This window comes from Thalassophryne amazonica, chromosome 1 (genome assembly GCF_902500255.1).
Source record: "Thalassophryne amazonica chromosome 1, fThaAma1.1, whole genome shotgun sequence".
In the NCBI taxonomy this organism is placed as follows: domain Eukaryota; kingdom Metazoa; phylum Chordata; class Actinopteri; order Batrachoidiformes; family Batrachoididae; genus Thalassophryne; species Thalassophryne amazonica.
In genome coordinates, this window is record NC_047103.1 from 57697645 (window position 1) to 57713043 (window position 15399).

Genomic DNA, 15399 nt, shown 5'->3' on the forward strand with positions numbered 1-15399 from the left:
ACTTTTCTGATGTTTGGCGACTGAAAGTGAAAGTCTCTGTTGTCACAGAGCGGCCGCAGGTCTCGCCCTCCTTCACTGCACACAGCAGCCTGAAAGCACTGAGCGGAGGGATATCTACAATCGTCCTCACTAGGACTCGCTCAGCCTACTGACCTCGTTTGCTGCTGCTGTGATTAAATAGTCCCCAGACTTTGAGAAGCCCTGGCCTTGAGAAGTTATTTTATTTTAATAAGTGATGGGCAATTTTAATGGCAAAATAAATAAACAAACCAAGAATCAAGTTTATTTGTGGTTCTAAATATTTTAAAGGTGTTTTTACTCACTTTTTTGCCTTTCCCCACAATGTTTTTGTTTTAAAAACTTTATTTAAAAAGATATATTAACAAACATTAAACAAATAGTTTAAAGAGATAGAAAATAAAATAAATTGTTCAAAAGTAAAGGGATTCTTTAACATTAATTCTCTTAAAAAATTCCCTTATAGAGTGTGACAGTTTTGGATAAGTTAATTTTTCTGGTAAAAAAATATGAAGGTTGAATAAAATTGAACAGTGTTTCATGCTGGAACCGCTGTGCTGTTCTTTACTTGTGGAAAGGTTTTGTTAAAAGCTGTTTACTAGGAATTTTTTTTTTTTTAATAATATTTCATACATTTGTTGTGTATTTGAGAACATTTTATATAACTTATTACTTGGCAGCACTCTGCAATTATTTTATTTTCCTGTTTGTATAATGTTACAATAAATTGTTGGTTTAAACAAGCAAATTTAGCTTTTGGATTTTGTTCCCATACTGTACTAAAAATGAACCGAACCATGACCTCAGAACCGAGATACGCCGAACCATGATTTTTGTGTATCGTTACACCCCTAGTGCTAATTCTTCTAACACACACGCACAAAAACCATACATTATGCTGTAAGCCATCTGGAGGCATGAAGAGCTGTTAGGATGAGAAGCTGGACAAATTTCTGATGAGATTTTTCACTGGACTGAGGAAGTACACACAGTTTTTGTTGTTGTTGTTGTTGTTGTTAGTATCACAGACTAAATCTGTTTTCCAAAGTTGACTGAGAACAATTTTGGACTCTTAAAGTTCGTGTTGGACTGTTGATGTCAAAGCACCATTGATGCACAACAAAATGTAAGTCCCTTTTCTGTTATTTATAAATTAATATAATATCAAATGACAAGGATCTGTTAGCCATTATATAAAACAAATAATGACTGTTTTTACATTCTTTCTATGGAATGAATAGTTAATTCGGTGAAAGCTGGAACATACCTTTCAACTCGGCTTCACCTTGTTGAATGGAACATTCAACTTTCACCTCATGAAATACTCATACCATTGAACTCATAAGCATTCATTTTTTGTATAATATGTCATTACAAAGAAAAATCCAGCATTTGTGCCTTATAGTGTCACAAAGTTATGACACTTTATTCAAAATTTGAATGCAGTATAATATTTTAAATGATACAAACATTTTATTGCATAGTGTGCTGAATGGTGGTTTCTGTTATGATGCCACAGATTTGGCATAAAATTTCAAATGGACGCAAAATGGAGTGGAGCATGTTTCTGTCAGGATTTGGATTTTTACTTTGTGTTTTGCCTGTCTTGCTTTGTTTAGTTATTTTGTTTGATTGGTTTTGTTATGTTAGTTCTCTTGCTGGTCTCTTTCCTGTGGGTTTTCTCTGTCTATATGCAAAGTCACTCCTATTGTTTGCATCTAGTAATGCTTCATGACTTTTGGAACCAAGTGATAAAATAGTCATGAGACTGACACATTTAACAGATTTTTCTGAATACTATCATGTGTTCATTATTAATAAGTATAATTATTTATATAGGAAATCAAAGCACGAAACAAAATACACTCCAATAATAAAGAATATATGACATATATGGGACGCTTCTTATACTCCAGTGTTAACTTATACTAAATATGGAAAATTGCCACTTGTGTGAAAAATGTCAACGACATGACAAAATGACATGATAAATGCCCCAATCTTATTAATATTCTAGTTATGATGTCTAAAAGAAATATATTTTTCCACTTTCAAGGAGCAAGTGCACGCAGATTAAAAGGGACACCTATTACAATTCTGAATGACCTTGGTTATAGCAGGCTACCAATAAGTGGACATGGGTTTCAAAATCAGCTATATGTCTTCATCACTGAATACGATGCTTCATCTTCAGTGTCTCAGTCCACCCAGTTGTAAATGGGTTGGCTGGGGAAGTAAACTGCATTGGAGTGGTGTCCCAGTCAGGGGAACTCACAGACTCTCATCTGTTTCACCAGTATACCTCACCACCTATCAGACTTGTTGTTATTGGCTTTTTGTTTGTTTTGTTTTTAGTTCTTTGGACTGAAGGCCCTAAAGCATTAATACCATCAAGATTTGTCCCCAGTGTGCCATGTGCTGTGCGTCATCTGGATTTTTTCTCAAAAACTGTTCAATAAAATTTCCTCACATTTGGTGAAGACATTCCTTTGTGGCTTGTCTGGTTATGAAATTTGGATCTATTGATTGTATCAACCTGAGGGCCTCAAGGCCTGCCAGAAGGGCAAAAAAGGGCCATTTTCATACTTACAAATGAACTGCTGAAAAACTGTTTCATAAGTTTTTGTCTAATTCTGTAAAAATATATATTGGGGGCTACCTACAATCAGCAAAAATGTGATTGCCCTTGAGTCATCCTAAGGGACCTCCAGGGCTGCCTGAAACTTAAAAATGTTCACACAGTTAATTGCAGAAAAACTGTTGAGTAACATTCTCTTATTCTGCATGAAGACTTATTCAGGGGTTCTGAACGTACATAAGAAGTCTAATTCCCATTGAATCATTCTAAGGGTCCCCCATGGCCCCTGAAAGGGCCAAAAACTGTATTTTGCAAGCTTCACAATTGATAGCTGAAAAACTGCTCAGCAAGTTGTTCCTTGATTCTTCATACAGATTCCTTCAGTCAGTGTCTACCTGCACACAAATTTCCATTGAACTTGAAGCTTCAATACCACTTTCCTTATATCTGGTCAAAATTATACTTTCTTTCTCCAAAGGACTTTTTCTCTTGGGCCTATTTTGTTGGTGTTGTTGCCTGACTTTTTTATTTGAATACCTTCTATTTCTTTTGCAGAACATTGATTCATTAGTTTTGAAACAGTCAGTTCAATTATCTTCTTAAACTGGACAACTTATGTATGTCTGGCACATTGCCAAGGCCAAAGACATGGTTAAGTCTGGAAGTCAATCATGCATCTTCATCTGTATTTTTCTATCAAACAAACTCAACCAGGCTGCTGAACAGCATGGTCTTGCTGGCATTTCATTTTCCATTTTGTGAGCTCGATTAATCACAGCAGTCCTGTACAAGGTGACACACATGGCCACCCACTGCTCCTGTCCCCATTTTTCTACTGTAATAATTGGGTCAGAACGTCTGAAACACTATAGTGCTTTATTTTAAAACATGTTTGACCAACATTATCAGAGGATACAATTCAAATGAATTCATTTTATTTAAAGTAGTTTGTGTACATAGATCTATTTACCATCAAATTATTTTGTTAACAATATGCTTGTTGCGTCACAGTTGCTTGCAGTGCTGCTCAGGAACCAGTTTGTGGCAGTAGTGCACCGAGTTGGGTTAAAACCCGCTGTTTAACAGAGCAGAAGAAGACTTAGCTGAGTTGCAGCTAGTGATGGGATGATGATACCTCAAGGAGTGTATTGACACACTACACAAACTGTGTCGGCACTGTGTTGACACTGTGTTGGTCGCTCAATAGTGACCCCTGCAGTAGTTATAAAATCATTGCAGGTAAATAAGATGGAAAAGTTACCGTGCTGCAAACGCAACGTCAGCCTGTGAAATAGTTAATTGCCAGTCCTCTATTTAAAATATGATCTCATCATTGCATAATTTCATGTGCTAAATTTGTAGGCTTAAAACCTTGTTTGTGTATATGCTAAACTGAGTTGGTTTGTAAGATATAGCAAATTTGTAATAAAATTCAGAGTTACAATTTGTAACTTGTGTACGGAAATTTAACTTAAGTGTTAAAGCATACGAAATAAAAGACTGAAAATAGATTCATTTATACATTTTTATTGAAGAACAAAGGTTTCTGAAGTGTCTTTGCTCCAAGGCGATTTCTCCTCTTACACACCAGTTCCCCTGCCTTAGAAAAAACTCTTTCACAGGGTACAGATGAAGATGGTGAGCATAAACATTTCAGTGCGAGTTGATAAAGGTGTGTATATGTTTTCTGGTTATTCTTCCAGTATTGTAAAGGAGTACAAACATATCTAATTGGAAAAATAACAGTAAACAATGCCGAAAGGCGTCAAAAGATCAAAATTATTCCAGACTGGGGAAACGTCTTTGAACGTGCCATGAAGTCAGTGGAGCAAGGTGAGGGCAAGCAAAAATCCACCAGCAAAACTCCATCCAACAAATCCGCAACATGTCGATACAGTTTGTTTCCTTATAAACACAATTTGGCGTGGCGCAGCCGAACGACACAGTTCCTGTATCGGTCACGTGATTTTTTTCTTAAAATGATACGCGCACCGATATGGGGTTTCACTCTTGTGTGCTCGGCACAGTGCTGACGCACCAGTGTTCGCATCACTAGTTGCAGCACTCAACTCCTCCGTTCTGTTTTAGCAAATAAAAGTTTGTGTTCCACAAGTTAATTTGCCTGTTCAGTCTCTATACTATGATTAAGAGACCACTGAGAGCAGAAGAGGAGACTAACGCTGGACGCTCGTCGACTGGGATTCCTCACAAAGAACCACCACATAGCTACCATCAGGTAGCAGCTAGCTTCAAATGGCTGGGCCTTTGTGCCGTGATATCGACACTGTGACTATCAAAAGAAGGTAACGGAACTTGATGTGAGCACAAATTCGTTTTAGCCAGAAATAACAAAACTTCCTTGAAGCTTGATTATGCCAGCCATAGATTAATGGGAACCAAACCAACACATTTTTGACTAGCATGGAGCTAACGTTAGCCACAGAGAGGCACAGGCCTAATTAATATTTTGACTAAAACATGACTATAAATATATACTCTCTTTTATTAGGTGTTGACGCAATTTAAGTTTAAGTAATGTCAGTGCCCAGAAAGAGACTTTATGAAGATAAGCTTGTGATAATATTTTGGATTATTGCTTGTTTTCCCCCCAATAGCAACCATGCCGGCTGCCATAAGAGTTGTTGAATCAGTGAATCCTCCATCTGATCAGTGGGTTGAGCGTCTGCCTGCAGTTGATTCACATCAGCCCAATTATGCAGAGGTTTGTACTATAATGGTTAAATAAGATTGTATAGTGTCTTGTGTCAGTAGATTCTAAAATTCATGTTCAGCAAGCAAAATATTCAAACATTTCTGGCAAGAAATACTCTGTTCTATTTGGGATATAATTTGAAAATAGAGTAAATCTGTCAGTAATGAAGATGTATATGGTAACTTTCCTCCTTTAAAGAAATAATTTACAGGCCCTGTTACTCAATAAACATATTTATTTATTGCTGATATAAAGTTTCAGAATTTCTTTTATAAAAAATTCTGTGTCCCTTGCATAATGTTTCATTTGCATAGTGTGTGCATACTGTCTATGGTACCATACACTTGAAACATAAGGACTTTTATGCTGTACTACTGAGGTTCACCACCTTATCTGGGGTGGAAAAACTGACCTGTGCCAACAAAAAAATACTTTTTGGAGATTCTTTTGGAATAGACCTGAGTAAGCACCAAAATGCATTTGAGAGTTCATTTTTCTGGGGGACAACCACCAGACCCCGCCAGGGCCTTGTCAAGATCTTTCAAGTTTTTTTTTTCCATAGCTCACTTTCATCACTCAGTTCATTCACAGATTTGTCCGTGCTCATGATGAAAGGTCAACAGCATTGGCTTAATCATTTGTGAAGCATAGGATTTAATAAAAAAGTGGGAACTTCTGTAAACATTTTGTGTTCCAGGAGAAGCAGAATGATATCATTCACAGTATCGAACAGCTGAATGTCAAAGTTGATGCACTACATCCTTGGACCATCCCTGAAAGTGTCGGTTCCTAGACATACCAGGAGAGAGAACAATGTGGACGCTGCTGACACGATTATCCGAAGGTTGGCCAGCTAAACCAGAAGTGTGGGCTTGAGCCAATTACAAGCAGTGCCTGGAAGTAATGGGGCTTCCAGTAAAGTCACTCAAAGAAGTGAGTTAATGTGTTTTCTGTTTGTTAGATCCTCTTCACTTCAATAAAGTTTTGCCTTTTTTTTTTTTTTTACACAGTGTATTACAAACATGCTGTATTCATGGAAACTAGTTACTAAAGGGCCTTTCACATTGCATGCTTTATACGCGTCAGGCAACAACTCCCAATGTGTCGCAGTCACGTGTCAACGCCTCCCTACACCCTGACGCGACGCATGCAGCAGGGGGGTGGAGATTTTCACTCTGATTTTTTCCAGAGGAAAGCTGAATGATCGCCATGTTGTATATGTGTCGATGTAACCAAGCAAAAGCTTAATATAGCAATTTGATTTCACAATCAAATAATTTTGGGTTAAAAAACATTTGCAAGGATTTTCTTCAGAAAACTGCTCTGTATAAATGAGCATTCCTGTGACACGTTTCTGTTTTGTAGAGATCAGTGGTTTCTTCCACAAGTCTTCCATGTTTCTTTATTATTATCTGAGCAAGTTAAAACATTTATCTATTGCGCACATTCATTCTTTAGAGTTCCGGTACATTACTCAAAGGGAGTAGGATGAAGTAAAACTATATTTTCTACCCCCTTTCACATGTATTATTTCGGCTGTGCAGACAAGAATAAATAAAAAGATTTGAGATCATACATACCTATATAAACACACACCTTGCATTATACATAGCAACATATATTTACATAAATACATTACTTGTATACACAAATACCTTGCATACAGCAATACACACACTAGATTCAATGACATTTGATAATATAACAATTTTAACCCACATACATGCACCCATGGGCACCCAAGCCCATGCATGCATGCACATTCCCTGTATTCGATTAGACTTGATGATATATAATTTTTATCCACATACATGCACCCGTCAGGACCCATCACGTTTCTATTGGACAGTGTGAAGCTTTGTCACAGTTCAGAGCACCAAAAGTTGGATTGGGCTGAACTTTGAACATCATTCTGTTGACAAGCAGGAATGCGCACACTCCTGGTAGAAGCATCTGTTTAGCTCAGCTTTTGACGCGACACTTCTAATGCCTGTAAAAAGCTACGTGTTTCATTGAAAATAATGCTTTTTAGACCGATTTGTGATGCCTCTGACACTTCCAAAGCATGCGGTGTGAAGGCCCTTTACGCAAATAGCGGGTGGGTGGGTACAGAGGATTAATCATTTTTGTCTGATCTGCTTTCACCTGTGTGGTATACCTCGCTGATAACTAACCTGAGAAAAATTCTGCAAGCAAATAAACAGCTTGTTAAAAATGTAGGGCCTGTCCAATAAGGAGTTGAGTTGAATACCAGTTGTGACCATGCCGCTCAAATTATAGAGTATCTGAACAGGAAAGTATATATAATTGCTTATGACTAACAATGGAAATGTTCAACTTGCAGCTCAAGAGTGCTAATGACAGACTTGATGGCGAGGACAAGTGAACCAGGCACCAGAGGAATGCCCTAATCAATGCCTTGACTGCATACACCCCTGGAATGGAACAAGGGAAGAATACGGTAACCAGCATTGTCAGGGGCTGCTTGTATGCTACGGCTCCTGTTTACCTTTGGCAATGCTTCAACAGTCAGGGCAAGTCAGGAACTGTCAAAGGCAGCCTTGCCAGGGACGTGCCACAAATTAGTTGTTATGGAGGCTGCAATAAATATCACAATCATCATTTCTACAATTGTGCCATAATCCGAAGATGTCCTATCCAAGCAGAAGAAGTATAGACGGGACCATCCTGAACTTCTTCCTGACCCAGATTACAGGTTTGAGAAACTAACAATCTTGCAAATCTGTCTTTTTTTGGGAGGGGGTGACACCCAGTCACAGTAGAGAGGCACCGTGACGTCTGGTCTCTCTCTGGCTGCTAATGCAACATGGCAGAATCCGCTGCAAAACAGATTAATTTCCGTGTAAATCTAACATGTCTATCATATATTATGTAAAGCTACTGAAAAACACTTTGAAAACGGAAAACGCTGTTTTCACAACCTGATAACACAAGACATTTCGCAGACATCAGTGTGCACACATCCTGCAGTCGATGGTAACTTCCACATTTTTCAGAAGCTCATGCATGTGCACATGCATGATCTCCTTTGGATGCCATTAAATGTCATTGAGTTTATCCTGCAACACCAATATAAACATACAGAGGCGAATATATTAGTGATACACAGATAACACAATAAAGGGTGCATATATATATATATATATATATATATATATATATATATATATATATATATGCGCCCTTCATTGTGGGATAGTAGAGAAGCTTGAATCTTCGACTGGACTGGGTTGCTTGACGCGAGGACGTTTCGCTTCAAATTGCAGAAGCTTCCTCAGCTAAAATTCTTGCTCTGGAAGTCTGACTTCTGTCTGACTCTTGTAGAGACGAATGAACAGAAGCCAACAAAAGCTGGAGTTTTAAACCTAACCAGACCCCTCCTACTGAGAGGCAGACTGCTATAGGCTAGTGACTAAACAATAGCTCTAATTAGCAACTATTGTGCTCTAGTTAGCACTCTCCTAATGACAGGGCAGCTGTCCCTCCTAATGAAGGGATGGATGCCTTTCTTGATGGCTCCTTGATGACTTTCCTGATGATGTGACTGACTCATTACCATGAACAAAAGACTGAAACTCCTTTGACCTGAGTACCCCATTGTAAATAGGGGACAGAGCGTGTCTCAGACCCCCTCCCCGGTTAAGGCTGGGTTTCAAACGTTTCACAAAGAATGCCTCCTTGACCCCTCTCTCAAACCATTTCTTCTCTCTGGCTAATATTTTAACTTCCTTGTCCTCAAACGTGTGGTTAGTGTCTTTAAGGTGGAGATGAACTGCAGACTGAGGTCCACTGGCGCCCTCTCTGTGGTGCTGGTATAGTCTTTTGTGTAAAGGTTGCTTAGTCTCACCTATGTAGTGTTCGTTACAGTTTTCCTGACATCTGATAGAATACACTACATTGCTCTGTTTGTAACTAGGGATCATGTCCTTAGGGTGAACTAATTTCTGTCTGTTTCTGTCTCTTTTTGAGACAGAAATTAGTTCACCCTAAGGACATGATCCCTAGTTACAAATAGAGCAATGTAGTGTTCACTGAATGTTTGCATGCAAACATTACCTGTCCTCATTCTTTGTTCATACAATGTTCATCCAGTGTTCATGCCGTGTTTGCAAATGTTCTCATGCAAACGTTCAATGAACATTCAAAGAATGTTCAGTTTCCGGGTGGGTCCTCCTGAGATTTCGGCAAGGAGTTTTTGCTGCCCTCGGTGACATAACAAAAATGTATAACTTGGTCTGGCTTAGGGATGGGTATCGAGAACCGGTTCCTTTCGGGTATCGTTAAGAAATGATTCGATCCACCGACATCAATAAGCTTTGTGCTTAACAATTCTGTTATCGGTCCTTCAGAGTGGCCGTTGTTTTGGCGGGTGTTTATCAAGAAAATGATCATTTCTCTACATTGATTACAGACCCTGCAGTGGGTCCTTAATCAACTTTTCTGCAGCGCGGCTTTGCTTTGAACCTTGAACCAATCGAAGCATGGTTCGCAGATTGAAGCAGTGCTTCGACCTATTGTTACATTTATTCTTTCTTTCTTTCGCTTAATTTTCCCCCGCTAAAACCCTAAAGAGCATACGTCTGTGAGTATTATTTACCTTTTCTATGTTAAACCGACCTGTTATGGTCTTCTGAAACAGTTGATAGATGTATTTTATAACAAAGACGGGAGCGATGCTAACGCGTTAGCATGTCTATGGCATTTTCAATATTAAAAGTTAGCATTTAGCAATTGCAGCCGTCATCACGTTCAGGTGCATTTGTTTTCAAATTGTAATATTCCTTAAATTAATTTTTGCTTATATATTAATAATCTAATGATTATTATATACAATTTTAGAGAAAGAGACAAAAAGAACCTGAATAGAAACACAACAGAAAATATATAATAGCAACTAACATAAATAAATAAATACATACAGAAATAAATAAGTGTTTCCTGTGAACACCGAGTGACTCTTACACCTCCATTGCATCCCTGTCTTATTTAAGTTTAATGACAGTTTGTTTCGGTCAAACCATATTTTCAGTTTATTAATTTCTTCAGTGATTTCTGCCAGAACTATCTGCCAAACTAGAAAACTGCTGCATCCTAGTAAGAGGAGAATACTACTGGAATGAATTTGAATAAGGAAAGTTGTATTTTTTTTCTCACCTAAATGGATTCAGCACTCACTCCAGTTTATTGTCTGGAACAGTCCCAGATTGCATTTCAGAGTTTCTAGAATTCAAACATTTTCGTGCAGGTGGTGTTGGGGGGGGGGTTCATTTTGGGTTTCAGCTTTTTTTGTTTTTCACCACATTCATCCCTGAATATGAGTTGTGATTCACTTTTAAGCGGATTAAAGTTACTAACTGGGACTCCTGTCTTGTTGCGAGAAAGAAACGAGAATCATCCTCCGTTCTGTTCACACAGCTCCAAACGTTGCGCCGCTCTCTGACAAGTCAAGATAGAATGATAGAATTCAGTCTGAATTAATAACTTCAAAGTGAAACACAGTTTTGTTTATTTTATTTATGTCCAGAGATCAAGGATACAGTGACTAATTTCATATTTATTTACTTTAAGACTCAAGGAAATACATAGAAAACCTGTAAAGCCTACTTTTAGTACAAAATTCACGAGGTATCGATAAGGGAATCGATAAGGAATCGGATCGATAAGCAGAATCAATAATGGCATCGATATCAATAAAACCTTATCAGTACCCATCCCTAGTCTGGCTTGAAGAGCGAGAGGTGCATCTCCATCACTTTTTATGGAGAGACTCTGAAGAAGAGGAAATTGCTGAATATGCGATAACCAGAGTCAACATAGGCGATAAACCTGCCGGTTGTATCGATCAAGTCACCATGCGAGAGACTGCTAACCTGCCAGAGTTCTCTCATTTTACAGAACAGCAGTGAGTGCTGGAGGAGGATACGTACGTGGATGACGTACTCACCTCTTGTAATGAACGGGATCAGTTGAAACGTATAACGGCAAATGTTGGACGAATCCTAGAAGCAGGTGGATTTAAGTTGAAGACATGGGTCTTCTCTAGTCAAAGTGGGAGGGACCCCCACAACCCAAAGATTGCTGGCACCTCAGTTTTCATTCACCCCAATCAGCTCTCTGACGAGGATCATAAGGCGCTTGGGATGGGCTATACGCCAGTCGAAGATGAGCTCCACTTTATGGTCTCGGTAAACTTCTCAAAAAAATGCCAGAAGATGAGACTAGGGGAGCATTTGTCAAAGGAGGAAGTGAGACAGCATACACCAAATCCTCTGACCCGACGGGAGTTGCTGAGTCAGGTGGCTGGATTGTATGACCCCCTTGGGCTTGTAACTCCCATTAAGCAGAAAAGGGCAATTCTTGTGAGGAAAGCTTTCCAGGAGGCAAAGGCTCAAGGAAATGGAGCAGATGTCACATGGGACACAGCATTGTCGGATGGCCTTCGGGAGGATGCCATCAATCTGCTGGAGAGCTATGCTGAGCTGGGCAAGCTTAGGTTCCTTAGAGCAGTGATTTTCAACCTTTTTTGAGCCGCGGCACCCTTTTTATATTTATAAAATCCTGCGGCACACCACTGTCATGTGTCACGCACCACTAACTCGACTGTCTCTACACGGTGCGTTAGCAACACGTGCGGTACAGATATGACGTAACATAGTATACTATAGTCATGGAGCTGTATATGAGAACTAGAGAGCGCAGTCCCATTGCTGCACACTAAACGAAAACGTCCCTTCATGGACAGCGACATGACGTCTCCTAACCGGGCAAAATATTGACGAAGTACCCGGATGTTAATGCATTTTCAATGGAGATTCGCGACTGAACACACTCAGAAAAATGCTCGCAGAATACGTGTTAAAATGCCATTTTGTCCTGGATATCGAGCCAGTAAAATTGAATTACATTAAATTATGTCAGGAAAGTATTAAACTTACTGACACCCACACATTCACAAATATTAGTGTTGAAAGTTACACGGATCTACGCTGTTGAGCTACACTGTTCGGCTGAGCTGCTGCTGTGTTCAACGCAGCGCGGCTCCTAAAACCATTACAATACATTTATATATATTATATTTTTACACAATTATCCTTTATTGACCAAGTTTCATTCATAAAGTCAGCGGTGTGTGTGTGCACATCTCTGTGTGTGTGGCAGCACAGCGCGGGTCATTATTTTAAGGTGCAAAAAAAAAAAACTCCCCAGTCTTGTTGAACAATTTTTAGTCACTAACGACAAGAATTTTAACTAGATATTGGTCTAGCAGTGGAAAATATCAACTAGACATAAGTGAAATTAATGATCCGTGTCATCGGGCGACACAGGTACGGCAGGAGACATACAGCTGTTTATCATTCAACTATCACGGTCAAAGTGACAACAATAACCAAAACCACTTACTTATGGGACGAAATATTGTCTCCCTTGTTCCTCCGTTTGTGACTTTGCCAACATGCGCAGCTTTCCGGCATATTCCACCTGTTTCTTGACGAGACTAAGTGAACTTCTATGCACACAAATCACTAACTTGCCCGGAATTAAAATGGCGATCACTCCTCCTTGTCGGCACACGTCTCAGCGCTACTGCGCGCTTTGCTGCCATCTACTGGAATAAAAGAGCATTACACCATCTGCCATACTATTACAGCACATACACCCAATAATGGTGATATTTGATAATTGCCCACGGCACCCCTGACGATCGATCACGGCACCCTAGGGTGCCACGGCACCCCGGTTGAGAATCACTGCCTTAGAGCATTAACGCCTCTCGAGGCAGAGACTGAACCCTCTGGCATCACATTTTCAGATGGAAGTGAACACTCTTATGGAGCTGTCCTTTACCTGAGATGGGAATGTTGCCAAGGAATTGTTGTGCGGCTTGTTGAGTCGAAAGCTAAGCTCACTCCATTAGACCATAAGGGTGATGCTGGGAAAGCTGAGGTCTGTGGAGCTGTTTATGCCGCCAGACTGAAGAAGTACTTCCAAAGACACTGCAGGATTTGGGTGAAGAAGTGGTACCATCTGGTGGATAGCCAGACTGTTTTAGGTGCGGTACGGAGGGAGAGCTATGGATATCAGACCTTCTTCGCAAACAGAATTGGTGAAATCCAGAGCAGTACCAGCAATCACAATTGGTGGTGGATCCCAGGATCATTGACCATTGCAGATATCATCACAAGAGGAGCTGGACTTGGGGACATGGGTTTGGGCTCTGAGTGGCAGAGTGGGGCAAGGTTTTCATACCTTTCAGAGACTGAGTGGCCAGTGAAATCTGCAAAGGATGTTGCTGCGGCTGCAAGGGATGGTATTATTAGATTGCAGAAGAAAGCATTTGTAGCTGCTGCAACTCGAGGCAGCACAGATGAATTAGAGATAACCACAGTCCCTGTCCAGCGGGACCTGCGTAGACCTCCCCATGAAGGTGCCAAAAAAGCACTTATTGATGTCACACGGTTTAGTGACCTGAGAAAGCTGTTGAGGACATTTACTCTTGTTTGGAGGGCAGCAAAGAGGTTCCTTGTGCCAAGACTGGAGGAAGATCAAAGTGGGAGGTGGTCCCATTGCAAGGTGTCCCCACTCAGTTAGAGCGAGAGGACGCCTTCCGTGATTTGTGCCTGGCAGCTCAGAAGGGTATAATCTTTCTTAGTACCATCATAGACAGGCTTGTTGTGTATAAGGATGGAGCTAGTGGGCTGCTGGTGTGTGGGGGCTGAATTCAACACTTTAAAGAGGATAAAGTCAGTGTTCCGCTCTTACCTTCTGGCTGCTGGCTTGGGGTCCTCTTGGCACGTGAGAGCCATCAGAAGGGGCATGAAGAGACTGCTGGAACATTGCTAAGGATGAGGAAAAGGGCTTGGATTATGCAAGGGCGAAGACTTGCTGAAAAAGCTGTAAACTCATACATTGTATGCAGGGAAGATGAAGGCGCGGTTGTGTCGGCAGGTGATGGGTGAATTACCTGTTGAGAGGACCAGGTCTGCTGTTCCCTTTCAGTTTACAGCAGTTGACATGCTTGGGCCCTACAGTGTGAAGGATGATGTTAAAAGAAGAGTGACTATGAAAGTATGGGGAGTCCTATTTAGTTGTATGGCAAGTCGAGCTCTCCATATTGAACTGGTCAGCAGCATGTCTTCCGAAAGTTTTCTTATGGCTTACTAAAGGTTTGTTGCTCTCTGAGGTCACCCCCAGAAGATATGGTCTGACCCTGGAACCAACTTCGTTGGGACCAAACCAATGCTTCAGGATTTCTACAAGTTCCTGGAGGCGTAAAATACTGCGGGCCTGGAGGAGTATGCAGCCAGGAGTGGAACTGGATGGTCTTGGAAGGTGCTACCAGCTGACTCCCTGCATCGCAATGGAGCAGCTGAAGCAGCCGTGCGGGTTGCAAAGAGAGCTCTGCAAAGCTTGGGCAAAACAGCTGACCTTACCTTTAATGAGTTTCTCACCATGCTCCAACTAGCAGCTAATTTGGCCAATGAACGACCCATTGATGCAAGGGTCCAGTGCCAAGAAGACTGCATTCATTGTGTTACACCAAATTTGCTATTGATGGGACAGGCATCTCGAGAAGGCGACTTCAGTATGTTTAGTTTTGAAAACTACCCATATATGAGACTTCAAGAAATACAGACTCAAGTTAACGCTTTCTGGAGATCCTGGTCACAGCATGCTGGCCCTAACCTCTTTATAAGAAGTAAGTGGTATACTGCGGAGAGGAATGTTGCTGTTGGAGACGCGGTTTGGCTGTGCGATCAGAGTGCCTTGCGCGGACAGCTCTGGCTTGGGAGGGTCGTTACTGCAGTTCCAGACCATAAAGGAGTCGTGAGGGATGTGGATGTTCTCGTCACGCCGGGACAGGCAGTTCTATTAAGATCTACGCCTGACAGCTCTGTACCCCGGGATCAGAAGGGAAGGCTCAATGATACAGTACATCGCAGGGATGTGAGGCATCTCGTTGTCCTTCTTCCAGTGGAGGAGCAAGGCAGCGATGCCAAGGAGATGATGAGTATGATGGTGTGCGACCTTCATCGCGGGACGCTTGAAGCTTGAGTGGGAGGTGTCGCGC

At 40.8% G+C, this 15399-nt stretch overlaps 1 protein-coding gene across 1 annotated transcript in view; it reads left to right on the forward strand.

The window, feature by feature from the left end:
• Positions 1-15399, forward strand: part of LOC117501462 (neuropilin and tolloid-like protein 1) — a 318979-nt gene that overhangs the window by 87137 nt on the left and 216443 nt on the right. The window lies entirely within an intron of this gene.